The sequence below is a fragment of the Polypterus senegalus genome, chromosome 11 (genome assembly GCF_016835505.1).
Source record: "Polypterus senegalus isolate Bchr_013 chromosome 11, ASM1683550v1, whole genome shotgun sequence".
Classification (NCBI taxonomy): domain Eukaryota; kingdom Metazoa; phylum Chordata; class Cladistia; order Polypteriformes; family Polypteridae; genus Polypterus; species Polypterus senegalus.
Window position 1 is genome coordinate 66,652,058 of NC_053164.1, and position 26,543 is coordinate 66,678,600.

Sequence of the window (26,543 nt, forward strand, 5' to 3'; positions counted from 1 at the left end):
TATGTCTTTTTTGGGTATTCCTGAGAGGATTTCGTTACAGTAATCTAGTCGACTGAAAACAAATGCGTGAACTAATTTCTCAGCATCTTTCAGTGATATAAGAAGTCTAACTTTTGCTGTGTTTCTTAACCCCTTATCATTCGGGGTCATTTTTGCTAAATCGCTTGTAATTCGACCTCTCCAAATTAGAATCATTGCTGTTATTGAACTATCTGGAGTATAAACACATGTTTGGTCTCTTTGTAAAGGTAACATTCTCTAGTTTCACCCTTAGTAGTCAGAATCACTGTAGGTGTGACTGATCAAAAGTTATGCACATTAGAACTCACAAAAAAAACGAATTTCTTTGTTCTCGCCTAAGTTTTTTTATGAAAATAAAGGAAAATAAAGCTGCAGTAGGTAGGTGGGGACAGAAACACACTATGTACCAACAGAATAACTTGTTGACTACTCAAATTTCAAATTTGAAAAGAATACCTGTAAAAATGACATTTTTTACACCAGTTTTTATGTGGGCATGCCCAGGGGCTGTTTAGAGGGACCATTATCCACATTTTGGAACATATGGAAAAAGTGTAATAACTTTTGAATGCTTCAACCCACTTATATCAATGAGGGCTCTACTGAAAGCTTACACCTAAAGGAATCTATATCTACACACAGTGTCACTCTATTAGTTATGGAAATTCATGTTCCATAATAAAACAATAAAAATACACATTTCTATGTAAAATAGTCAATACAAGTTATGGGCCAAAAATATATTTATATTTTTACTTTTTTTTTTTATAAAATGCACACAAACTATATATATTTCTTTTACAAACTGTTACAACACAGCTCAGCGTTTTTCCATGTGCCACTTGATGGCAGCAATCACTAGCAAGCAGAAAGCACAAGGGCGTGGCACGTCGCTCTCCGCCATTACAAGTCCCCTGTGCCGGTTGAATACTTTCAACGCGTACATGCATCTATTATTTAATCGAGCGTTTATTTACGTTTAAACTTCTACTTTTATTCATATTTAAAATGCGAAAAAACTTGGCGAAATCATAATAAACAACCACGCACCAACTCTGCAGACTGGCACAAATGCCACCTTCACGCAGCTCGATCGTTTTGTTTACAAGTTAGTATGGCAAGTTACATATCAAAATGCTCGGCTGCTCATTGGCTGTAAGTTTTGAGTGTCAGTCACAGTGTCCAATCAAACTGGTAGATTCTACCAGAGTTCAGAGCTATACGTCATCCTCAAAGCTTTCTGTGACACTGGTTGGCTATACGAGGTGCCAGTCAACCCCAGACCCGTCGTAATTGGCCAACTTAGGTGTCTTTCGGAAGCTAACACTTCCGTGTTTCATGCGGTAGCATGGTTATCGCCGACAGAAACAAATTACGTCTAATATGAGCAATATAAGTGAAAAAAAATTACATAGGTGGTCTCAAGTTATGAAACGTTTTCTGGAGTTTTGTCCCTTTGAGAATATATCGTGTGTTTTGGACCTAAATCGTTTTACTGGATTATATTCGCTGGAGCCTTACGGACACAATGGGATCAATACTGCTCGGAAATATTGATGTTTGACTTGCAGGGGGTCTTCAAAGGTAGGCACAGTCAACTCTTAAAAGTATGTACTTCTCTGCAAAAAAGGCTTTAGTGTCAGTGCTGTGGTTGTTGTGTGTCAAAATGGTTTATATAATCGGAAAGATGAGACTTTGAAGTTTCATTTGATGGGTAGGGTGTCGAGATGCATGGCAGATGGGCACGCACACATTACTGTAACGTTTTTAAAACGCTGTTATGTCCCGGGACTGGCACGTGTGCGCGTTAATTAAATGCAAAATGTCCTAGTGATCTGATTAATATGCAATTTAAAATTCAGATTACAGTCAACAATTACCCCTAACCTCAGTCTCGAATTTTAATCCTAATGTATCCAGTTTATTTCTAATAGCCTCATTGTATCCATTATTGCTAATCACTAAGATTTCAGTTTTCTCTTTATTTAGCTTGAGAAAGTTACTATTCATCCATTCAGAAATACAAGTAAGACATTGAAATAGTGAATCAAGAGAGTCGGGGTCATCAGGTGCTATTGATAAGTACAGCTGTGTGTCATCAGCATAGCTGTGGTAGCTCACGTTGTAACCTGAGATAATCTGACCTAACGGAAGCATAGAGATTGAGAAGAGCAGCAGACCCAGGATAGAGCCTTGTGGAACACCATATCGGATATCATGTGTCTTTGAGATGTGATTACCACAACTAACAAAGAATTTTCTCCCTGCCAGGTAGGATTCAAACAAATTTAAGACACTGCCAGAGAGGCCCACCCATTGACTAAGGCAATTACTAAGAATATTATGATCAATGGTGTCAAATGCGGCACTCAGATCTAAGAGGATGAGTACAGATAAATGGCCTCTATCTGCATTTACCCGCAAGTCATGTACTACTTTAACAAGAGCAGTTTCTGTGCTGTGATTTGTTCTGAAACCTGACTGAAATTTATCAAGAATAGCATGTTTATTGAGGTGGTCATTTAAGTGTATAATGACTGCCTTCTCTAGAATTTTACTTAAGAAAGTCAGGTTAGAGATACTGTAAGTCTAAAATTTTCAAAAGAAGAGGGGTCAAGATTATTTTTCTTAAGTAGGGGTTTTAACTACAGCAGTCTTAAGACAGTCTGGGAAGACTCCCGTATCTAATGACGAATTTACTATGTCAAGAATATTATCAAATAGCACGCCTGATACTTCTTTGAAAAAATTTGTTGGTATTGGGTCAAGGACGCAGGTGGAGAGTTTCAGTTGAGAAATTATTTTTTGTAAATCAGGTAAATCTATCCTTGAGAAAGAGTTAAATTTGTTTATAATGGAGAATTGGGGTTTAGGAGGATCCGCGGTGTTGGGGAGATGTACTTTGTTATTTCAAATATCATTAATTTTTTGATTGAAAAATACAGCAATAGTCTCACAGGTTTTACTGGAAGTACTTGGTAGGCATTCCTTTGAGTTACCTGGGTTTAGCAGATGATCAATTGTCGAGAATAAGACTCTGGGATTACTAGCATTGTTATTTATAATCTTAGAGAAATAGCAGCGCCTCTCAAGACGGACTGTGTTATTGTATTCTGTTATTTTAACTTTTAATATTTCATAGTGGTTTGTTAGTTTAGTTTTCCTCCATTTACGCTCAGCTCTGCGGCATGTTCTCTTTAAATCAGACACTCTTTGGGTCTTCCATGGTATCACAATGCTAGATTTTTTAACTGTCTTTTCAGGTGCAACTATGTCAACAGCAGCTCTCACTTTAGTATTAAATCTTTCCAGTTTATTATTTACATTATACTCGCTATTATAGTTGGCACTATAAACAGACTGATTGCTTAGAATGTTTGTAAGTTTTAAAGCTGCTGATAAGTCAAAGAAGTGTTTTTTGACAATATGCTTCTCATGAGTGTTTTCTATCATTTCTATACTAAAAAGTAAAAGAAAATGGTCTGATAGACCAATATCAATGACCTGCTTTATATCAACTTTTAGTCCTTTAGTAATTACTAAGTCTAACGTATGACCTGTTTTATGTGTAGGCTGATTAATGAGCTGTCTCAAATCAAAAGAGTCCAGGAGGTTCATGAATTCTTTTACTTTTAGGTCACACTGATTATCGATATGAAAATTAAAGTCGCCGACTATTAAGACTGTGTCATAGTTCCTAATTAAAATTAACATTAAGTCAGAGAATTCCTCAAAGAAAGACATGTTAAATTTAGGAGGTATATATGTATACATAAATATATACAGTGGGATGCAAAAGTTTGGGCAACCTTGTTAATAGTCATTATTTTCCTGTGTAAATCGTTGGTTGTTACGATAAAAAATGTCAGTTAAATATATCATATAGGAGACACACACAGTGATATTTGAGAAGTGAAATGAAGTTTATTGGATATACAGAAAGTGTGCAAGCCAATCCCAGCCAACAAAGGGCGCAAGGCAGGAAACAAAACCCGGTAAGGGTGCCAGCCCACCGCAGTGTATATATATATATATATATATATATATATATATATATATATATATATATATATATATATATATATATATATAATTAACTAAATGGTGTGTGTGCTGTTTACAATAAATATATAAACATTTCACTTTGCAATATTACCAAATATTTCTTTTTACCTACTTCAAATTTATTAAATGTCATCATCAACTACAATATATTACTTCCCAAATTTTATAAATACATGCAAACACAAGGCTGTGCACTATTATTATTTATTCATTCTTATTGTGCTTTCATTTTTATTGTACCCCTCTTGATTATCTGTGCAGCCATCTCAGACCATGGTAAAGGTGCTATATAGGTAAGTGAAATTCATTATTATTTGTTATAATTATGATTTAATAGAATGGGCAGGCAGTTTCTTTAAGTGTGATTTTAACTACAGTATGTGTGTTGTCCATGTGTTCCTTGAAAAATCAATCATTCGCTAAACAGTTTTTATTTAATCAAAAAAAAAACAAACAACTACATCTGCAAAGTAGGATTCAAACCACTGTTCATTGTAGAGAAAGTTTTTTTTTTATTTATTTTAGAGATATATTCTTCCATTTAGCAATGTGCCATGAGCAAGATTCAAACCTGCAATAATTCTGGTAGATCGTCTCTCAAGAATTGCAGCTATACCTCAACTAACATGCGATATCCTTGGTGCAGCAGTAAGGTTTGCTGACTTGTAATCAACAGTCCCCGGTTCAATCCTGACTACCTCCTTTATTTGTCATTTTCAGTAGTGAGCTGCTCTTATTGTTAATAATATACAGTACACACATACACTTGGTTTGGGTCTGCAACAGGCGGTATACATTTATAGGACATGTAAAAGTTACCGTTTTATTTTCTCAGTCATGATCATGATACATACTACCGGACCCCCCAGGGATCTCACGCTGATAGTTTTTATTTGAAACTGGATTAACTTTAGATGTGAGTAGTGTTTTGAGGTAATGGAACTGGACATTCTGATGAAACTAGCCAATCTGATGAAAGGACTCTTCTACCCTGTGATTCCAGTACTCCTTTATCTGAAAATGTATTATTATTATTACTTTTTCATGCCAGGCAGTGGGAGTGCAAGTGGGCTACAAGTGGCCCCTCTGTGTCATGATGAACATTAGAACATTAGAACACTCTAGACGAGAACAGGCCATTCAGCCCAACAAAGCTTGCCAGTCCTATCCACTTGTTTCCTCCAAGAAAACATCAAGTCGAGTTTTGAAAGTCCCTAACGTCTTACTGTCTACCACACTACTTGGTAGCTTATTCCAAGTGTCTATCGTTCTTTGTGTAAAGAAAAACTTCCTAATGTTTGTGCGAAATTTACCCTTAACAAGTTTCCAACTGTGTCCCCGTGTTCTTGATGAGCTCATTTTAAAATACAAGTCTCAATCCACTGTACTAATTCCCTTCATAATTTTAAACACTTCAATCATGTCACCTCTTAATCTTCTTTTGCTTAAACTGTAAAGACTCAGCTCTTTTAATCTCTCCTCATAATTCAACCCCTGTAGACCTGGAATCAGCCTAGTCGCTCTTCTCTGGACCTTTTCAACCATAAGGTTGAGAAAGGTTGAGAAATTGTGCCTTTTGAAAATGATTAATTATTTTATGTTAGTATTTTAAAATGCCATGATACCTTTTTGTTTTTATTTGGACATTGCCATTGAGGAACCTTGTTGCTAGGTGATTGCCAGGGTTACATCTCTACAGAACGTTTGGCTCCCATGTCAGTTACATGATAGTATAAGTAGTATAAATCATTTCTGAGTGAAACATTCACTATCCCACTTTGTGGATAACTATAGAAAAATGTACACAATAATCTTTCATTTATTTTCTTGTTTTGACCCTGCTTTGTTTTCTTTTTTGAGCAAAGATTTTCCTTACCCTTCAGTTTAGCTGCCAGATCTCTTGTCTTCCTGGTTTAGATCTTTGCCTGCCTAGTTACTTCTCTTCCTGGTTAGACCCTGTCACACACATGCGTTTAGGAGACAGTCAAAAAGCCTAAAGGTGAGTGAAACATCGCGAGACAAGGGGTTGTCATGTGGTACTTACCCAAATCTCTTAATCTCCCAACAGGAAAGCAGAGGAAAAATAAGTCCTTCCATTTCCGGATTCCAAAATGGCTGCCAAGAACTCACTTCTGGGACCGGCCACTATGAATGACTTCACTTCGGTTCCGTTCAGAATGACGTCACTTCCAGCTCCTGAATTCGATGTCATTTCCTGCCAACCACTTCCTGTTTTCATTCCCATACTGTATATAAATGCAATTTTGTTTCATGTACTTTGTCAATTGCTACCATTACAGTACTTTTGATCATTTCAGCCATTTTTGCTGCTTTATTTTTGTCCATTGGACAATAAACGGGCACGGTCCCCAAAACTTTGTTTTTGTGGAGCTTCTTTTTTCTTTATATTCCACACCCCTTTAACCTGTTTTTTCATTTTTTTCTGATGTAAATGCCATTGATTTACTTTTGATGCATGTTAAGCTTACTGGCTTACTTGGATCTACCCAATCACACTTTTTTATATAACGGAACAATATTGGCTATTTTCTAGTCCTGAGAAATTTCTTGAGTGTGCAGTGACTAACCTTCTTAAGCACTTGAGGATAAATGTTACCTGGTGCTGTTAGATCTCATCCTATTTAATGTAAGCAGTACTTCTCCTTCCCTCTTTTACTGTCGGCTGGTTGACCACTTTCTCACATGTGAAAACTTCAAAAAAACACAAGTTTAAAGCATTTGCCATTTCATTGTCTAAATATTTTAATTTCTTCATCTCCTCCCTGACTGTTCTTTTATTACTAAAATATTCAAAGAATCTATTTGGGTCATCTTTTGCCTTACCTGCAATATTCCTCTTGAAATGCCTTTTAGCCTCCCTAATACCCTTCTTTATGGTTGCACTTGGAAGATAACACATGAGACTCTCTATATCTAGAGCAAAACTGCATCTCACACCAAATAAAGATTGAGTCTTCCACTATCACATCTCTCTCCTTCTGGGGACTGGTTTTAACATGGGTCACTGAGGCTCCTCATGCTTGCCTACCATCTCACAACCTTTAGAGTTGCTGTGCAGCTCTGAAAAGGTCTTTCAAAAATGCTTGACAATTCCAGTTCTGGGGTTAATGCCCCTGAATGGTTTGCACCCTTTACCTTGCACTTACAGTAAATTAGACTATAATTCACCCATCTCTACATCATTAATCAGGAGTCTCCTCCCATGTTACATTAGTGGTACAAACTCCATAAAGGACACCAGGGCCAGGGATCTCATTTATCAAACTTTGTGTAGATAGAAGCATGAAACTATGCTTTTACACCAAAAATAAACAATAGGAAAATGCTTATGCCAAAAACGGTCAGATTTATAAAACCTGGTGTGCACAAATTTCTATGCAATTCACCTTTTTAAATCATAATCACCTTGCAAATGTATGCACATGAACAAACCTGGAACATTGTGTGGTTGCCATCCAGGAAAAATTATACATGGTCTATGCTAATGAACCTCATACATATGCAGTCGCGATGCTGCAGACCTTCATTGGCTAATAGAGCAACCTCCCAACTAAATAAACCAGCCACCACCAATTGCATTTGAGAAGTAATATGGTCTCCATAGCATTGTAACGCTGCTCATTAGCACTCTGGGATTTTGATAAAGGCATAAGGTGCCAGCATCTGAACAGGTAGCCATTATTACCTAGCACATGTTATGACCTGATTTCTGGAACAATGAATATTATGGAACACATGAAACACTGAGGGATTAGCCAGTTACCTTACCAACAAGCCATCATATTCACATACCAGTGCCTACCACTGCTTACCTTCACTAGAATGACTGTTTGCCTACCACAAAGCCCATCTCTTATACTTCTTTACTTTCTTGCCCATTGCCTACAACAGTTAAAATAGTTTAATTCCTCCTTAAATGAGCACATATGCCTTCGCTCTCTACCAATGTTAATGCTAGCTAGTGACAACCAAGAATACAGATTTTTTAGGAACAAAAGTCAAACTTCAATTAACTCTCATTCAGCAGTAATGCACAATACTTAGCACTCCTTTCACTTCAACTTGCAAGGATGACATCAACACGTCAATACCTTACTCTAAGTCTCCAATTACATCTCGGTCTCCTCTCCTCTCCCTTTTTTCCATCTTGATAGAAACAATTATTTGGCATCAAGGAATGTTTCCTGGGTCATACTGCTAAATTTTGTAACCTGGGTTTATCTGCCAAGAATGTATTTCAAGGCACTGTGTACAGGCATTAGCAAGTAATGTTTTTCATCATAATAAAAATGTAGTTTTGTTGGTTTCTTCATGAAGAATAATTGAACATGGACATGGCTTTAACCTAAAGCTCTATCACTTCTTCTTTATTTTTACTGTATTAGTTTTAAAACCTGGTCACTTTCGGCCTGTGGACACTAAGTCAGTGCCCTAAATACATTCCCCTAAGAAAGCCAGTCATTTGCAATTTTTCAACATTTTAAAGTAAGAACCATCTTGAATTGTGTGATAATAACACATGTAGACAGTTAATTACACCTATAAATAAAAATATATTTTAAACATAATGTTTCATTATCCACCTTCTTGTATTAAAAAAATATGTACTTTGAGGGTCATGGGGGATGGGCAGGCATTCCGGCCGGGATGGTGGTTGGCTTCCAACCAGAAAAGGAAGCCACAACAGAAAGACAAATTATGTAGTTGTAACCAGTAGGTGACCCTAAACTCCCAGACACAACTACACAATACAGTCCTAGGTTCAAATCTAAGATCTTCTTTATTATCTTTACTTCCAACATTCTCCCAGTTCTCTTCCTTAATAATACAATTATCAAAATCAACTAATTTACCCCCTTTCCACATCTCCACACTCTGACTACACTTACTGGAAACTGTTTCTTTTATGCCAGACCCAGGAGTACTCCCAGTATTGCACACCGGCAGCACATCCAGGCCAGGTGGAATTCTATTAAAGAAGTCATGCTGATCCCTTGAAGCTCCCCCTGGCGGCACTCAAGTACCCCAACAGGACTGTCTCCTAAGGATTACAGTTTCCAGTCTGTCCCAAAGACATTCCTATGGGTGTCCCATCAGTGAGATGCTGCTACTTTGTGTATAGGAGAAGAATATAACTTTATGTGACAGGTGTCTGTTGTCCTTTCATTTCTGGCTTCCTTTTCTGGCTGGAAGACAACTTCCATCCTGGCTGGGATGCTCGTCTGTCCTTCACGATACTCACAGTACATTATAAAAAGTACTACGTGATGCTTAAGTATTCATATGTTAATACTGCCTGTAGCACAAGAAGTGTTACAGTTGACACCATATGGCATTTTGTATTTTTAAATGCTTAATTATTTCATCATTCCTGTTATGTTCCCGTCACTCATTGATGTTTCTTAAATTACCGCCTGTGTTTTTATAAGTCTGAAATTCGATGTAGGAAACATGATATTTTTATTTTTAAACCAAAGACCTTGCTATTAATGCCACAAGCAACACCACTGATCATTTTTACCCAGGTCACCGCCTCTCTCTTTTGGAAAGTTTTTTCAGATTAATTTACAGTATATCACATACTGAAACAATGTCAGTGATTGTAAGTAATATTTTTTTCTGTGAGCGTTGTGTAGACATCTGGAGGAGAGACAGCAATTCATATTTGTGCAGCAAAATGCAGTACCCTCAATAACGGTGGCTAGATTGAATTTTTCAAAGTGAAAGCCATCTCACTCAATGTTTCCACAGACACAGAAGACCCAGCAATGTACGCAATACAAGAATAAACTGTGGGCTTTCTTTGTGGAGATGGGTGGCTAAGGCACTTGGACATGAGAGAAAGGCATTGTGCTGAAAGGTGTCTTACTCACAATGTTTCCACAAATAACAGCAGGCCTGACTATATATGCAAATAAGAAAATAAACGGTGGGCTTTCTTTGTGAAGATTGAAGGACTGATGGAATATGGTACTTGGCTTGGAATAAAGTGTCTTTTCAAAAAAAATTTTTGTGTATAGCTATATGAAAATGCCAGTGCACATATTGAATAACATACAAACACAATAGTATGTGTTTCTACAATATAATTGCATGTATTGAATCACATGCACACATACTGATTTTACTGCTGATGTGTACAGAAACAAAGAATGACTGCTGTTTATTTTTGCATTTGTATACAGTAATCCCTCCTCGATCGCGGGGGTTGTGTTCCAGAACCCCCCGCGATAGGTGAAAATCCGAGAAGTAGAAACCATATGTTTGTATGGTTATTTTTATATATTTTAAGCTCTTAGAAACTCTCCCACACTGTTCATAAATATTCTCCGCACAGTTATACAGTAAACCCTCGTTTATAACGGTTGATCCGCTCCAGACAGATAAATGAATTTCCAAGAAGTAGGATTTTTTATTTATAAATCTACTATTTTCTCAGTTAGAGCATTGAAAACCTGTTTACGACCTTCTAAATACGTTTTTTTAACATTATTAGAGCCCTCTAGACATGAAATAACACCCTTTAGTCAAAAATTTAAACTGTACTCCATGACAAGACAGAGATAATAGTTCTTTCCCACAATTAAAAGAATGCAAACAGATCTTCCTCTTCAAGGTGCGTGTGAGGAGCGGAGAATGTCAGAGAGAGAGTAAAGTAAACAATCAAAAATCAATAGGGCTGGTGCGCTTTTAAGTATGCAAGCACCGCGATAAAGCGGCGCAATGAAGGGATCAATGTGAAGGTAGCCTTTCAGCATTATTTTACAGGCGCGTCCGTATCTTCTAAGCAAACAGCCTCTGTGCAAACAGCCCCTCTGCTCAGACCCCCTGCATCAGGAGCAGATAATGGGTCCAATCATACGTCTCCCTGATGGTATTGCATGATGGATAAGTATCTGCCTGTATTTCTCAGAGAGAGTGAGCAAACAATGAAAAATCAATATGAGCTGTTAGAGCTTTTAAGTGTGCGAAGCAGCGCGCGGGAAGCATATCGAATATCATTGAGGAGTTTTATTTAATATGTAATACGTGCTCTGATTGGGTAGTTTCTCAGCCATCTGCCAATAGCGTCCCTTGTATGAAATAAACTGATCCCTTGCAAACATGCAAACAGAGGGAAATCTGAATTTCATTTCAATGCAATCCAATGAGTAAGATGGCCTGAGATGTAAACAAACATTGAAGCACTGTGCATTGCTTTTATTTAGTCAACAAAGATCTAAAGATATACCCTAAAGGATAGTAGTCATCTGCTGAAACATTAGCATCAGGTGCACCAAATAATCGGCAAAAAACTAGAGGGTTGCTTGAATGGAGCACTTTTAAATTTTTTTTATTGTTCACGTATTTACTGTATTTCTTTATATATGTGTTTTGTGCAATTTGCTTTTTTTTTTACAATGGCAGTACACACAGATGCTTTGTGCTCCCTGATTAGGTGCTCTTTTGTGCTAATATTGTTTCAAACAAAAGCGAGCATCCACTACAATTCCCAAAAGCTTTCACAGATTGGTTCAAACAGCACAGAAAATTATTATAACACAGAAGCAATAACGCAGGAGATTCTCAGATCACTGGGAGTAACATTGACTCCTACCCTCCGAAGAAGGCGATGAAAGACAGCACAGAGAGAGGAAGCAAAAGAGAGATAAGCAAGCAGAATTACTGGCTAGGCTAAGAGTTGCTCCACATAAAACTCCTCTTCCTAGCACTGTTCTTGCGAATACTGTTTATACAGTAAGGATGAATGAGTAAATGGACATTGTAGGCTATACTTTAAGGACTTGTTTTCTAGTGTGACAGGCGGCCGGGTCCAATGCCCGGCCAGGATGGCTCTTCTGTATATGTTCCGGGGGAGCAGCTATCTCGCTACCTCCCCTGGGACGCTTGGTGGCAGCCTCCCTGGCTGATGATGGTGCCTCAGTTTCCCAAAGGGTTTCATGGGAGATGGAGTTCTCCACAACCCTGTGGGGAGCTGGGGTGGCCGCCAGGGGGTGTTGCATTGAGCCAGGAACCCGCCTGGACATCTCTGCAGCCCCACCCACTCAGGTGATCAAGCACCTGGAGCACTTCCGGGTGGGCTATAAAAAGGGCCAGCATCCACCACTCAGGAGCCAGAATCGGGAAGAAGGAGGCGAGGTTGCCTGGGAGGAGTGGTGGTGCCAAGGTGGAGAGAAAAGAGTGTTTGTGCTGTATTAAGTGCTTATGGGACTGTGTTGTGGCTGGAGGGATTGCGGGGAAGATGTGCTCTCCAGCTGAAGAAAAATAAAAAGACTGTTTATTTTACATGTGCCTCTGCGTAAGTCTGTGCCAGGTCGGGCGCCATATAGTGCCTTTCACACTAGATAGAAGTCAGGCATTTTAGTTGTTTAACCCTAATCCACGTGGACTGGATAAAAACTGGTCCACGACAAAGATATCTACCAGGAAGCCTTTAATAATCAGCTGCACAGTATTCACAAGTATTCAGCAGTACTGTTTACACATTGAAATGAGTGAAATACATGCTACATAACAGGTTATTGCTCTATCTAAGAGTACAAAGTGTTTTTAACGTGCATCCTTACACCAAACCTGTGAGCAATCAATAAACACGCTTCTACTGCACTTGATATCCAAGATAACTGCACCATGGGAAAAAGTCACCCTGAACATTAGACTGGTACAACAACAATCCTGGTCACTCCCTTATTTTGTCTTGTTTTGTCTTTCTGTTTTTATTCAAATGCTCTTTCACTCGGCTTCACATTTTGTGCCTTCTATTGTAATTATGTTATTTTTATTATTTTTTAAATTTTATTGTAGTAGAGTCTTGATAAGTTTATATTCCATTCAAGTGTAGGAGCACCAAAAATGGCAAAAAGTGAACATAAGATTGTTTGGAAGGAGTTGAAAATATCTTCTGACTTACAGGAGACAGCATATGGGTTGCTTAATATTAAAAAAATATATATATATATGCACTGTGTTGTCTGCTCTAAGCGACTGGCAAGGAGCCTGCCTGCAAAATCTGATCCTATAAAGAAAACCAAAATCAGAGGGGTTTAGGTGTACTGGGGGTACTACATGTGGGTACCCCTAACCAGAAACGTGTTTCTGGAGCTAGAATGAAGGAGATTCAAAAAGGTTAAAGCCATCTAATAGCCAAGTTACAATAACATCTAAGGCCAGAAGGAGAATTTTGGGCAAGGGGGACAAGATTAAGAGAAACAGAAACAGAAAGAGAGTTGTGTATAAGTGAACAGGATACCACATCTGTTGTCTACTGTCTGTATTGTCTATATACACATAAACTACAGCATTGTTGTATTTTTCATTTTAGTTTGTAATAGTGGATAATCAGCTCCTTTACAGATGTATCCATCTGGAATGAAAAGACCCACTACAGGCATTCCCAACAGTAATCACTGAGCCTAGGGAAATCATGGATAAGTACATTGTTTCAAAGGAGGAGCTCAGTTAGTGGTAAAAACTAGAGTTTTGCACAGATGTGATAATAGGGACTGCCAAAGGTACTGTATGTGTATCAAAATAACAACACCTGCGGTATTGTGAGTATGAAATGAATACAAACTTCAGGAAAGGTTTGGTTTTGGAAAAGTGACTGCAGAAGCTACGTAGACACAGAACTAAAGAATGTATTTAATGTGTACTACGTAAGTGAACAGTATAAACTTCAGTGATTGAACACATACAGTATACAGTTGGCCTTCCGTATCTGTGGGTACTGCATCCAAAAATTCAACTAACAGTAGATCAAAAATATATTAAAAAAAGCAAAAGTTGAATCTGCCATGCGCTGAGTGCTACGCTAAATTCCTGCATATGAAGTGATTTGTAGGCCTCCTGCCATTACATAGATCCTCAGTCTCTCTCCAACACTCATTGTTTGCACATTAGTAGCATGTTATCTCATTCATTCACTATTTATGTTATATGCACAATTTTTCTGCCCTCACATGCTGTCAGACAGACAGAAAATGTAAGTTGTCAAGTTGGAAACACTACATAAGTACTCAATGGACTTGAAATTACAAGTTAGACAATTCAGACAAATCAAAGCTACCCAGATTGTCCAAGTTGTGATGTAACACTGGCTTTTCATGTTAGTCGAATGTTTAAAATAAAACGTATAACCAGGGGAACCCGAAATTCCATTTATTGGATCAAATTGAATTTGGAGCAAAGTTTTTCTTTTTTGCAGACCAAGTAACATATCAGCAGAGACTCAGTTTGGCTATTGCGTCATGTAATGTGTAAAAACGTTTGACACTGTGGGACTAAATTTTCACAAATGTTGTTTTGTTTGAGTATTGGTTTAGAATACTTGGTTTCTTTTGCCAAATGCCGAAAAATGCATTTTTATATATTAAACATTATATAATTATTTTCAAGTTTGCCTATTTTTTTGATAATGTTAAAATGGCTATCTGTCCAATTCAGTAAAAAAAGGATGGACAGCATCATTCTCCTCCTTATGGAAACTGATGCTGTCTAATTTCTCGACACAGTCACGATTATCAACTGCACGCCACACATTACATCAGTTGCTGGGGACACTCTGCTGATTGCCCACTTTTGTGACAGAAAATTAAAGTCATATTACGGACATCAAAGCCAGTATTACTGTCAGAGAAAATTACAGGCATTTTATGGAAATACAAACCAGTATTACTGCGAGAGAAATTTAAAGGCACACAATACACTGACGCATATTACAGCCACATACAAGCCAGTATTACTGTAAGAGAAAATATTACGGACATATCTACTAACAGCATCCATCCATCCATTTTCTAACCCGCTGAATCTGAACACAGGGTCACGGGGGTCAGCTGGAGCCAATCCCAGCCAACACAGGGCACAAGGCAGGAACCAATCCCAGGCAGGGTGCCAACCCACTGCAGGACACACACAAACACACACTAGGGCCAATTTAGAATCGCCAATCCACCTAACCTGCATGTCTTTGGATTGTGGGAGGAAACCGGAGTGCCCGGAGGAAACCCACGCAGACACGGGGAGAACATGCAAACTCCTCCTAACTGCGAGGCAGCAGCGCTACCACTGCACCACCGTGCCGCCTGCTAACAACATGCCACCCAAAAAAAAAAGTACACATCAAGTAGGACAAAAGACACAGACAATTAAATCCTATATAAGTAACATCTCCTGGAAGATAGGTCAGCTCAACAAGTAAACATCAACAAAAGAAAGGCTGAAAGACAATAAAAAAAATACGAACAAATAGATCAATTGAAGAAAAAGAAAATCAGCGTCAGAAAAATGCTAAAAGAGAGAGACTCAGAAGACCTTACAAAAAGTTGGCATTTACTTGCCAGAACCAGTATTCAGCCATGGTCAGTTATATGTTGCATTATCAAGAGTTAGAAGTTATCCAGATGTTGTTGTCAACGTTTCAGATGGTCCTGAACAAGGCAAACTCTTGACAAAACTCAGACAGAATATTTACAAGAAATGTTGTCTATAATGAAATTTTATAGAAAAAATTCATGAGGTAAAAAAATAGAATTTTTTTTCTAAATATCTTCTTCAGATATTGTGTATTACAGATTGTTACAAAGGTTTACACTAAGGCAATATTAATTATACTTACTATAATGTCATCCGTTTCTATTTTATTTTTATTATTTTACTTTAGGCTTCTTGCAAAAATATTTCTGACAAAAAAAAATTAAGACAAGAAACAGAATGAGGTCAAGGTCCTTGCCATTTAATATAAACTGTTCCTACTAATGTATATGCACTACTGTTCTAGCGCCCGTTATTGTAACAGGCTTAATGTCTAGTATAAAATAAAATGGTTATTCTGAAAGACATCACATGTCTCTTTGTCTCTGACTGGATCTGCTGTGGGTTCAACTTCCTGACTCAGCAGTGTATGACAGTGAAGGCTGCTCACTGAGAAACACTTTCTTTATAATATTAGATTAAATAAACTGTATTAATTCCATGGGGAAATTCTGATGCATAGGAACAGAAACATAAAAACAAGGATACAGACTCACAGGACAAATGATACAGCTGATCAATCAATCAATCAATCAATAAAATAAATGTATATTTATTTTATACATTATGTAAATATGCAGATATTTCAAAATTGACTTAAGTACATTGGGAGGCGGTATTGAATTGCCTTAGAGAAATGGGAAAAAAACAAAACCCAGAGACACTTCTTAGTACACCTTGGTGGAATGAGCCTGTGGCTAAAAGTGCTCCAAGAGAGTGCCTCCTGGAGGGGATGGAGGGGATTTTTTCCTGATTGCATCCAATTTTCCCACCATCCTCATTTCCACAACGGCTTCCAGTGTATCCATCATTTGCCCTGTGTTGGTGCAGCCTTTCCTAATACGTTTGTTCCCGCATTGTGCTTCTTTTGAGCTCAAGTTGCTTTCCCAGGAGACTGCAACTTAGTACAGCACACTAACTACAATGGGGTGATAGAACATTTCTAGCAGCTTGATGCATACATCAAAAGACCTGCATCTCCTTAAGACGTACAGTCTGCTCTGACCCTTCTTGTAAAGAACTACTGTGTTGTCAGACAAGTCCAGTTTGTTGTTTATGTGAATCCCCAGTTACGTGTAGCACTGCACTACTTCCATGTCCTCCCCGAAAGGTGACAGGTCTCATAGGCTCCTTGGCACAAGTCCAACACCAGAGGGCTGTTCCACGAAGCGAGCTAACCTCAAAATCCAGGCTTATTTCGATAATCCCGGCTTATTTTCTCCAAATTCGGTTCCACGAACGAGGCTAATCTGAAGCTCCGCTTAATTACTATGTCAACATATGCTCTTGGACAAGCCTGCTCCGTGGCAGGTTAGTTGTGAAGCTTAGCTTAGCTTGATGAATATGATTGGACAAGCCATGTGATGTCACAGCACGACATTCTGCGGGGCTGGGATTATTCTGCTGCTGTTCTCTCCCTCTTTCACACACATCGACCCTCCAATATAAAATTATTACAGATTACATGCAGGCGATTCTAATTACTTAGAAAGTATAAAATGACAAGGAGTGCATTGAAGGCTTTTACATGAATAACCATGGCGTGCCCATTTATTCATAATCCAGTTGATGAGGGAGCGAGGCTCATTCGTAGAGCTTTAAGGCAACAGGTTCCACAATTACTTTGGCCCAGGATAGATCCGTTGCATTTTGCGGATGATTATTTATCCGAGCGCTATAGATTTAGTAGACACAGTATTGCATATTTGTGTCAGTTATTGGAACCTTACATTTCTAAAACACACGCCGCTCTAAAGCCCTTACGGTTGCACAGTCTTTGTGTATCGCTTTGCGTTATTTTGCCAGTGGTTCATTTCTGTACAGTGTGGGGGATGCTGAACATTTAAGCAAAGCTACAGTGTGCCGTGAAATCAGGAAGGTTTGCGTTGCATTTAAGGCCTTTTTAAATATATTCATTACCTTTCCTGGCCACCGAGGAATTTCTTGCCATTAAGGAAACTTTCTTTGGAATTAATGGTGCTTAATCTTAAACATCTACTCATTTACAGCACATAAATCATTACCTGATAAGTAACTGAATTTAATTTGTCAGGCTTTCCTAACGTCATTGGAGCCATTGACTGTACACACGTGAGGATAAAGGCTCCAGCAGGTCCAACAGAGCCTGATTACATAAACCTAAAATCATATCACAGTATTAATGTACAGGTAAGTACTGATAATATCTCACATTTATATACAAGAGGTGAAAGTGTAGTCGTCCAACATTAGCAATGTATGTCATTACCATTTCCTAAAATGTTTCAGATGGTATGCACTGCTGAACATCTAATTTCAAACATTGTGGCAAAATGGCCAGGATCAGTACATGATGTCAGAATTTTTTGCAAGTCTTCACTGGCTCAAAGCCTCAGACAAGGCAAGTCAACTAAAATTCACAAATATACTATAGTTTATTATACTACAGTCTAATGTGTCTACTTTCCATTATAGGAATTTTTCCTGGTGTGCTGCTTGGTGACAGAGGATACCCATGTCTACCGTTTCTTTTCACACCATATACAGATCCTGCAACACAAGCAGAAAGACATTTCAACCATGCCCATTGTAAGACAAGGGCACGCATTGAAATGACATTTGGACAGTTAAAATCCAGGTTTAACTGCCTGCGGCATCTCAGAGTTACACCAGACAGAGCATGTGACATTGTAGTAGCCTGTGCAGTTTTGCATAATGTGGCAATACTGCAGCAGGAGCGTATGCCAATAATGACACATTCTTCACTTGCTGCCAGGACCTTTTCGTTCCACTCATGTTGCTCCTGAAACCAAGCATTATTAATAACTAGCAAAATACCCGCGCTTCGCAGCGGAGAAGTAGTGTGATAAAGAAGCAATGAAAAAGAAAAGGAAACATTTTGAAAATAACGTAACATGATTGTCAATGTAATTGTTTTGTCACTGTTGTGAGTGATGAGTGTTGTTGTCATATATATATATATATATATATTTACACACACACACATAAACATATATATATATACATATCTATACATATACACATATATACATACATATATATCTACATATATACACATACATATACATACACACATACATACATATACATACATATCTACATATATACACACACAGCTATTTCGTATCAGTGCAATACACTGCTTGTTAAAACGGATAACTCCCGCTCTTACGTGCAAGTCTGCGTGGATATTATGAACTATCGTATTTGTTCAAGTTCTATTTAAATTTTAAATAGAAGGAATTTTTATTTAGTCGACAGAAATATCTTTGGTAGGAATGGTAAAACAGACAGGAATATTATTCCTGAATAAATCAACTCAAACCTTAAACAACTTATAATATTTTGCTCTCCATAAAAATATATCCTGTCTAAATTATACAAGTTAGAAATAAAGTAAACATTAAAAGAACAAACATTCAAATTTCTTTACTCTTATGTAATTTTATATAAAAAATAAACTTAGATTTTAAATATCCCAAAAGATTTTGCTCTCCATAAAAATATATCCTGTCAAAATTATACAAATTCAAATATGAACATGCTGCATAACAAAACCTGGAAATATAAATAAAATGTGTTCCTTTCAGCAATAACAAATCAAATCATTCAGTTGTCTTTGCTCATATGTCATTTTAGAGCTGGACGCCTGGCATCTTTTTTTGGCAACAAGTTCGTTTCTGTTTGGTGTGAGGTTCTGTGTTGTGGAGATTCTCAGGATGGATTGCAGGTGCTCATCAGTGAGGCGACTCCTGTGTGCTGTTTTGTTAGTCTTTATCACTGAGAAGAGCTTCTCACACAGATATGTGCTACCAAACATGCACAAGGTTCGAGCCGCATGTAGACGGACTTTTTGTTCTTCAAAGTCACCAAAGCGCCGTGCAAACTCAGTGCGCTCAGTTTATCAGCAAAGTGCGATTTGGGAACACCGTAGTGACGACTTGGTTTAACATTACTTGGCAACAGGGAAAGTGGGGCAATTGCACTGGTGCATTTGTGTCTCCCATAAAAGCAGCTTCACTTGAAATCACTTTGTGATTGTGCACGGTAAAACGTCCGCTGAAGTGTCAGATTCTTATTTAATTCTTCTGCTTTCTGTATCTTCTGCATTGCATTAAGGTTACCCTGATGTTTTGTCTCATAGTGCCGTCTTAGATTAAATTCTGTAATTACAGCCACATTAGCTCCACAAATGAGACACACGGGTTCAGTAAACATATACTCAGCCTCCCATCTTTTAAAGGCTCTATTTTCAGAATCAACTTTTCTCTCAGCATCGTGTGAGCTAGCTTCGCAATAACTTGCAGCATCATAAGCTAGACTTGATTAAGCGGTAAGTGTTCGCAAGGCAGCTGAAGCGCTGCATTATGGGATCTGTAGTTTATTGTGTTACCAGCGCTTCATATACCTGGGCCATTAATAACAATAATACAGTATATAAAATGATCTCGCGGGCGGATATAATTACGCCGGGCGGATGTGGCCCGTGGCCCTTGAGTTTGACAAATATGGACTAAATAGAACTTGAAAAGATATATTTTTGAAATGTGATCGCGCAATTCAGATAGAGTTGACGCGCACTACAGCCTGCATCCTCCCTCGCTCTTACTTTTTACCGTTCATCTAATGAATACACTGAGTATGGCTTTACCAAAACAATCATTGATGGCGAATAAAGTATCCATTATTCGAGTATGTAGATCGGGATATATATATACATATATATATACCAGCGTATCGCAGCGAGAAGTAGTGTGTTAAAAAGCTAGAAAAGAAAAGGGAACATTTTAAAAATAACGTAACATGACTGTCAATATACAGTATTTGTTTTGTGAGTGTTACTGAGTGTTGCTGTCATCAAGGATTTGATTATCATTATTTCTTTCAATCAGGTTCGTATTTGTAGGATGTGTTGTGTTCAAGTTACATTCCGTGTTTGTCAATCGTTGTAAAGATGACAGGTTTCATTCATCGATTCGTTTCTTACTGCATCAATAAACAGCTCGTCTTCTTCTTTATCTGAGACCTGACACCACTGCATGCACGGGTTTTTTACACTGTCTTCCTTTAGCGGGACATTGACTTTTTCCACCGTGTGCTTTGTTTCCGCAGTAGCTGGATTTATGAATATGCTTATCAGGCGCTTCATATTTTTGCTGCCTTTTCAATTGTGTAATTGGTTTTGTTCAGCTCTTTGGAACTGTTGCTTTTATCTGTGCACTGCGTCAGTTCACGTGAGCCACTCGGTGTACATGCATCGAAGGTTCCCAGCTGTGCTGGTGCCATCTCGTGCTATGTCCATGGCTGTATTTAATGTTACCTTAGTCCTGGCACTTAAAACTTTCTCTCGCAGTTTCGCTGAGTTTGTGTCAAACACCACCCTGACCATCTCATCTTCCTCTCCATAAACACAGTCCTTCACCCGTGAATATTTAGTGGAGTTTGCTATTGGATTGCCGCTGACGGACGGCCTTATATGGGCAGGCACTAAATTACAAACGCCAGCGGCAGCCTGTCTATGAACTTAATTTAAAGTGTAGGTTTACATCGTGCTTTGTTTCCGAAGTAGCAGAACTCATGAACATGGTTGTATATGTCACTTGCTCGCTTCTTATTGTTTCGCTGCCTTCTCAATTATATAATGCATGTTTTCTTCAGCGCTTTTTGGAGGTCTTCCTGGTTTTCTATGTACTGCGTGATTACGTGGGAGCGTGATGATGTCACACGAAACTCCGCCCCCACGGCGATCAAGCTCATCTCCATTACAGTAAATGGAGAAAAACAGCTTCCAGTTATAACCATTACGCGTAGAATTTCGATATAAAACCTGCCCAACTTTTGTAAGGAAGCTGTAAGGAATGAACCTGCCAAATTTCAGCCTTCCACCCAAATGGGAAGTTGGAGAATTAGTGATGAGTGAGTGAGTGAGTGAGTGAGTGAGTGAGTGAGTGAGGGCTTTGCCTTTTATTAGTATAGATTATATTAATAATTACAATTATATATCACTTTTTATCCAAGATGAACCCATATAATTAACATGCTGTCCTGTTTATCAATGTGTTAAAATAACCTTAATGTACCTTACAACTGGTAACAAAATGCATATGTAAAAGGAAATTTTAATGACTATACATTTTGAAGGCTTGAAACTGTTCTCATTTAGTTGTTAAATAGTTTGACATCCTTAACACAAAAGTTACTAAAATCATGTTCTTACGCATTTAACTTGTCAGCTATTTTCTGCCATGCAGCCTCACGAGCTTTGATAATACAGCTCGTGTTCCCTTTTCTAGTTATTATAGCTTTGTAGTCCTCATAGGCTTGTAATAATAATTTTGCTCGCCTAAAAACGCAGCTCTTTCCTTAGTTTCCATTCTTACTTATCCAGCATCGATTAACAAGGCTGCCTTTTATATCGCGTGGACGCGCACGAGCCTCGCTTATCAAGCTTGGCTTGAATTAGCAGAGATTAAATACACCTGAATTTTGTTCGTGGAACTCAATGAGCCTGAAGTGAACTGTTAGGCTAACTCAAGCGAGGCTATTACAAATAATCCTCGATTTTATAAGCTCGCTTCGTGGAACAGCCCCCAGCTCTTTTGTCTTGCTGATGTTGAGTTGCAGGTTGTTGTCACTGCACCACAAGACAAAGTCCTCAATAACTTTCCTGTTCATTGACTCTTTTCCGTTATTAATGCAGCCTATGATGGAGGTATCATCTGAAATTTCTGTAGATTGCAATCACTGGTACTGGGGGGTATTTTCCGTACGTCGCTTAAATCATCCAAGATCAGATGCCTCACTTTGGATGAGTTAATGCCGGTGAAACTCATCGGGGATAAGTCGCTTTTTCAAACGCAGCGGTGTAGTAGATTAGTCTAGCTGGATTTAATCATCCGAGATGAATGCGCGCGCCCGCGCTGATTGAAAAGCCCATATATATTGAGTATAGAAAACATGATCAGCAAGTCTTTGATAGGCTGCAACAAAATGACAAAAGAACGGGAGCATTTTTTTCACACAAGCTGTGCGTGCGTGCGTTCGTGTGTGTGTTACTCAAAGGATTTCAAGATTTAATGTGCACAAGGGGTAACACCGCAAAAGCAGCCCACACCAGAAAAGACGGCTGGCAAAAAGTGGCCGACAGATTAAACGCGTGTGCATTAAATTTACTAAAAGCAGAGTTTCATTTCCTATGTCAGATTAATTATTATTTAATATGTCATAATTCCAGATCAAATGTGAGCACAAGGAGAACATGGGGACAGGTTAAAGTGAAGTACAAGAATATACTTCAAAGTAGTAAATATTGATATATAACTATTTAAAGAATTGTTGACATAAAGAATCATATAAAATATAAAAAACATTAATTTTAAAGCTAATAAAAGGCAGACAAGCAAAAAACAGGTGGAGGTCCACGCGGTCCAGACCTAACCCCTGCAGAAGAGTTGGCTCTCCAGCAAAATGCCCATCGCCCTGTTTCTGAGGGCATTCCAGTGGGAAGCTCCTCCTCAGAACCAGTGGCAGGATGCAGTGGTCACTTCATTTCAGGTAAAGGATGGTCATTGCATATATTTGTCCTCAATGTGTGCTATAGGTAGGTTCCATATAGCCCTCTTTTTTTTTTTTGGAGTCAGTTACAGTGAATGTCATATCCATAGAACTTGTGTCTGACCAACGAGATATTGACGGAGGTCAAATATTTGATGAAGACGCTGTGTCTGATTATTCATCAGGAGGAGAGGTACATTTTCCAAATAATGTTTGATCAAACTCCACTCTGATCAGTCCCATGTGCCCCAATCACATTTGGAAATCCTGGGTAATGAGAATGTTAGGCTGATTGTGAGATTCTTTACGGAAATGTGGGTGTTTTTGCCTGTGTACCTGCAATGGCATGAAACGCCTCTTTTATTGTCTGCACACGCATGTGTCCAGGAAACACTATGAAAACCCGAAGGAAATATTTCAGAGACAAACAGACTTCACGAATTGCCTGGCAAACTGCACTTTTAGACACATTTTCCACATAGCCTACAGCAAGGCTTCCCAAAGTGGTCGATATTGACCCCCTGGGGTCGATTTGAACTTTCTAGGGGTCGATAGTTTCAATAAAAAAATTTGGGGGTCGACGACAGCAAAAATAGACCCCTTTACTACTGCTATTTGTTTGTTACTTCAAAATATCTATGATTCCAATAAGTACCTAATTATGAAGCAAAATAATTCAAAAAAACACTTTTTTAATAAAAACACATTACATACCAAACTTGTGAACGAAAAGGTAAAATGTGTCATTAAAAGAGTCACACGTAAGAATGCATGAAAATACATGTAGCACAAACATGTCTGTGCATTGTCTTAACGTACTTATCAAAGCAAGTGTGGACATGAAAAACCGTTGCATGTGACTAGGGGGTCGATGGTTTTAAAAGTTTTTGGTAAAGGGGTCTGCGGCAAAAAAAAAGTTTGGGAACTCCTGGCCTACAGTATATAAAAAAGTGCCGCTTGCAAAAAACCTCAAAGCAATGCATACTGTCTCTGTAGTTGTGAGAGCCCGACTTCGACGATTTTGACTTCAAATATAAGGTGCTAATAAATCTTTAAGGTACAATATTCCCACCCGGCTAAAGCGGTATCTTTCGAAAATAATTTCATCCGGGAACAATAAAGTGTCTTGCCGATTGCGCAAAACCCTCTCTATATGAAATTCTCTTCTTATAATTTGTGTACCGATAGCAATTGGTTGCTCATTAATGAACGGCGAAGCCATGACTGAATGAATTCCATGCACAATTAAGTGTGTGAGCTAATCCTTGTTTACATAGAACAAACCTGCTCCAACGAGATTTGAGGATTTGGATGTGCTGCTATGACAACACATCCAGCAAGAGTTTCAAAAAACCGACAGATCCAGGGTCATGCCAAATTGTCAACAATTAAATCCGGCTAAACGAGTAATCCACGTACGAAAAATACCCCCTGTGGTGTTATGGGTCCACAGCTCGCTGAGCAAAGAGCATTTCTTTTAAATAAATAATCACCGCTCTCGTGGCGGCTTAGTGAGGGGGCGTTGGGCCATAGCAAGCCATGGGGCGATCTGCGGTGTGGGCGTTTCTCACCGAGTGCACAGGTGAGGAACTGCCCACATCCGTGATTGTTCCCGTGGCTAATATGCTGCAGCTGCTATGGCCCCTCACTGTATAAAAGAAGTGCGAGTCGGAAAAATAAGGAAAAAGAACGAAAGGAAAGAGAAAGAAAGGACAGAGGTTACAGGGAGCGAGAAAGTCGGTGCAAGAGAGACAGAGACACGCGGAGCGTGTGGGCAAGCGAACGAGTGCTCGTGGGCAGCTGCGAGGAAGCTGTGTGTTAGGCCGACACCCAGGCGTTAGAGTTGATGTTGCTCCCGCTGAGCAACCAGGTAGCGGGAGTGACCAGTGGAAGGCGACTGGCCGCGGAAGGCTGGAAAGGCAGCGGAAGTCGGGAGGTTTGGATGTGGCAGTCCTTGGTGTGGGCGTCCTGGAGACCAAGGAGTCCAAGTCTCGAGGCTGGGATGAGTACCAGATCGAAGCCAGGGATCGGGAGGTCTCCAGTCTCATGTGTGTGGATGGAAAAGGGCAGCTGGAGAGAGAGTGTCTCGCCTGCTGCAAAGCCTAGTCGGGAGAAGCAGTTGAGATGCCAGCATAGAAGAAGCACCGAGCTTGTCATTGTTTTAAAAACTGCTTCCTAGAGAACGTTTTAACCTCGATTTTAAAGGATTGTTTTTTCTATTGTTTTTAACCTCCACAATTTTTTGTATTGGATTATTTATTTGAACAGTTTTGGAATCATTGCACTTTATTTATTGTGACACTTTGTTTTGTTGATTTGATTTTAATAAAAGCACTTTTGCACATTTGAACCATTCCCTTGCACAAATGTTGTCTCACTGTTTAGCTCATCTTGGTGACATTATCGACGGTTTTGGGTTCAAGGGCTCCCAAACCCGCATCGTCAAATCCCCCTGTACTGGACATCTTTTGGGTAGAGGGTAAACGGGAAGGGAGACAGGACTTTTCCCAGAAGTGCTCCAGTATTACTCACCGCTATTTCTGACACACAGTCCCCTCAGACATACAAACTGTTGTCTGTTGGTTAGGTAGCCTATAATCCAGGAGATTGCGCGGGCATCAAGATGCAAAGCTTTGAGGTTTTTTCCTAGCCAATGAGGCAGAATGGTGTTAAAGGTACTGGAAAAATCAACAAACATTGAAAACCAGGGGTCATAGCTGTTTTAGTACCAGTGTAAAGGTGGCATAAGGTGAAGAGAAGGTGGATTCATACCTATCTTGGCATCTTCAAACTTATTTTTCAACCCTCAGCACTATTTATTGTAGATAACCTAGTTTTCCTTCCCACACTGGTCCAAGTAAGACATTTCCACACAGATACTTTTTGATGACTCTGGTCTTTGCATTTCTGTCCTTGTGGTCCATCTATGGCATTCCTTCTTTGTCATTCTTTGTTTATCTACAGTGTAGATCAATCCTTAATCCAAGTAAAATGTCTATATCTTCTCCACCCCCTCCCTCATCCATTAATCAAATTATACACATTAATATCTCAGTGTGCAAAACCAGTATCAGCCCTATATGCACATTTGCGAGATGCTTTACATTGTGCTTTGCCTATTCAAGTATTTGACCACATGATCTATCCTTGGACCCTCATCTTCAAAAACATGTCGGTATCAACTAGAAACCCTAATCTTCAAAATACTCAATTTTAGTTTGTACATAGATTATATTCTGATAATAAATGATTTATCATGTGCTTTGAAGCAAACCTGTCATGCCATCTGGGGCAGTAGGCTCCTTTCTTACACATTTTTATATGTCCAGACACCCACAGGGCTTCATGGG

General features: G+C 38.8%; 1 protein-coding gene across 1 annotated transcript in view; it reads right to left on the reverse strand.

Annotated features, from left to right (window-relative positions):
- The window catches only part of LOC120538569 (C-type mannose receptor 2-like), a 35,044-nt gene that overhangs the window by 7,615 nt on the left and 886 nt on the right, over positions 1-26,543 (reverse strand). The gene's annotated exons all lie outside the window — the stretch shown is intronic.